Genomic DNA, 3,233 nt, shown 5'->3' on the forward strand with positions numbered 1-3,233 from the left:
GCACCTGCTTTGATCCCTTCAATTGGAGAGGTGGTACCTTTTGAAGTACCGCCCGGGTAACACATTCATGCCAAAAAAGTTATTTTTCAAAAAGTAAAAAAGAAAATCCACCTACAGTGAAGTCAACCAAAAATAAAACTATATGCCAATGTAAATATACTGAAAAATAGAAATTAACAGCACTAAAAGGGAGCCTAAAGTGCAACTGAACCAGGGTGGTCAGCCTGCAGCCCAAATGCTACAAGTGGCATGACCAGTCTCTGTGCCTGGCACCTGGCAGATCAGCACAGCAGCTGCTGATAGGGCAGGAAACAGAAAGCTGAGGAGATCAGGCAGGAAGCAGAAAATGGAGGAGGTTGGGCCGGGAGTACAGACAAGGGAACAGAAAGCAGAGCAGCAGACTGAGCAGAGGAAGGGGATGCAAGTGGCACTTGGGGAGGGTGCAGGGCTGATTTGTGGCACAGCTCCTAAAAAGGTCAGTCCCCAATGAACTAAACAATTACAAGCAAATATGTTTTTAAGTAGCACATCAAAAAGGTCTCTTTGAGATACCAGGTGATCCACTACAAATCTAGGGCAGAGACCCCCCACCCTTCCTTCCAACAATTCTCTACAAAATGGTCCAACATGGCCTGCTGGCCAGATCTGACCCTTGGCAGTACATCATCCATCTCACGGAGCATCCCATGATAGATTAGGTGTGGAGGTCAGTGCCAAGCCTGATCTCAGCCTATGCGATCAAGCAGAGGTGGCCCGGGGCCCCCAGAGCCCAATCTCAGTGGTGAGTCTAATCCAGTCCATGGACCTGCCCTGCAACCTTCATTTGCCCGCAGGGCCAAGAAGTTGAGCGTCAGTGGTCTAACATATTGTCTATTTGTGCACTATGGCATGTTATTATTAGGGTATTACATGTAATCAAGGCACTGAAACCATGTGTACATAGTTACTGTAGACTGGTGAAGCTAACATCTAAATGTGCAAAGATAGCTACAAGCATATAGATGTAATTACTTTGTAATTTTTGTTCCAGTGACCAACAACTACTAAATTCTTCAAAACTGCAATCCTTATGTAGCAAAACCCCCAGTTTTTTTTTCCTTTAAAATGCATTCCCTCCCCTGCCCCAACCATTTCTGATTTGTTTTCTTTCCCTCTCTAATCCCTATAGATAAGTATAAGTGAGCTAAGACATAGGATAAGCTTCAGCATTTTATTTTGGTAGCAAGTTCCATTTCTTTTGTTTTTTCTCCTTCTTTATACTCTATAATTATTATGTTTATATTGATTTTTACTGTTCTATATTACTGTTTTACTGGTACTATATGATTTAGGCCTACATATGTAAATTAGCATAAGTCTTGTCAAGTTTCCATTTTGCTTGTCAAGTCTCCATCCTGTCCCCAGGCCCGGTTGTATAACCCATGACTCACACCTACCCCTCCTATGTAACTTGGTTCCTGAATGAATGGGGATGAATGAGCGTGCTTGAGAGACAGTGGCAGTAGGTCTAAAAATAGCTCCCTCTGAATGACCAAACCATCAACACCAATACCCGGACCAAGGACCCGGCCCTTGGAACCACCCTCAGCATTCAAGAAACAAAAGATGAGGCAACCCACCATTGTGCCAAGACTGCACGTGCTCAGTAAGAACACCTGGAGCCCTCTGGAACAGGACTCACCTTGCCTGGACAGGCCCTCCCCATAGGAGATCAGAGGTAGTCTGCCCCATAAAAAGGCCTAGTGAAGACTGACTCCTTGGGACGCCCTCTCCATCTGGACCAGCACCACGCCACACCACCTATCCACCCAGAGGCCCTGCTGGCGACCCCCCTTCTGGACAACACCTACTGGACAGGGACCCCTTTCCAGCCTGGAGAGGTGGCTATTACCTCCCCACCCCATTTTCAACCAAGGACTTGGACTCTGCTTCTCTTCCCTACCAGTCCTTCCACTGAGTCTCTTTCTCCTGCTGCCATTGCGAGTCAGTGCGTGTGTGAGTGAGCGCGTGTGTGAAGCAATAACTTCATGGGGCTGTGTAGTGTGTTGTCTGTGTAATAAAACTGTTATTTGGACCCCTGAGTTGGGTTTTGCTTTATTATGGTTTGGCCCTGCTCCAATCTCTGCTCCTCGTCCCTCTGTCTCATTTCTCCTTCTCCTGCTTCTGTCTCTCTGCCACCTCCAACACCTGTCCTGAGCTCCTCTCTGCCTCCAAACCCCTTGTTTCTTTGCCACTGTCTTACCCCCACTGTCTTTTCTTTTTCCCCTGAGCAACCAGGTTTCTGCCTCAGTTTCTTTCCTGGCTGTCTCCTCCTTGCCACAACTTATCTGCCACCCCCCGCTGCAATATCTCAGCTATCTGCCTCAGTTTCCAGCCCCAGTCTACCTTAAGTTAACCCAAGCCTCAGTTCCTCAGCCAGCTTCTCTATAGTCCACCAGTTCTAATGCTGGTTCTGGGAACTTTCACTCCCTACACTAACTCTCTCTCTCTCACCTGAACCTTCCCCCAAGTATCCCAGGTACCCCAAGCACACAAATACACATTGTACCATCCAAGTTAGGAATTTACCTGTGTGTATGTGTAGGTGGGTGTTGTGTGTGTGAACTGGTGAGTGTGTGTGTGTGTGTGTGTGTGTGTGTGTATATATATATATATGTGTGTGTCATTGTGTGCATGATATAAGAATTAGTGATCTGTGACTAACTTTTGGGGTGCATAGTGTATGTGCTTGAATTGGTGATAGGTATACATGTGCCTATGCTCGTTTGGATGTCTATGTGCCTGAGCTGGTAGTGTGCGCGCGCCTAATTGATTTGTGTGTTTGTATGTGTGCAATTGTCACAACCTCCTGTCTAACAGCTCAATACTGAGATCCTGAGAGTTCGCCTGACCCTACAGGGCAACATTTAAAGATATGATATCGGATGCAAGATCCAAAATTGATTTTCATTACAATGAATCCCACCTGTTGCAAGCCCTTAAATATGAAATTTCATAGATTTCATAGACATCAGGGCTGGAAGGGACCTCGGAAGATCATCGAGTCCAGCCCCCCGCCCAAAGGGCAGGAAGTCAGCTGGGGTCATAGGATCCCAGCAAGATAAGCATCCAGTTTCATCTTGAAGGTGTTCAATGAAGGCGCTTGAACCACCTCCGGTGGCAGGCTGGATCATCGAGTCTGACCCCCTGCATAGGCAAGAAAGAGTGCTGGGTCTAGATGACCCCAGCTAGAT

This window comes from Alligator sinensis, unplaced genomic scaffold (assembly GCF_000455745.1).
Source record: "Alligator sinensis unplaced genomic scaffold, ASM45574v1 scaffold1257_1, whole genome shotgun sequence".
Classification (NCBI taxonomy): domain Eukaryota; kingdom Metazoa; phylum Chordata; order Crocodylia; family Alligatoridae; genus Alligator; species Alligator sinensis.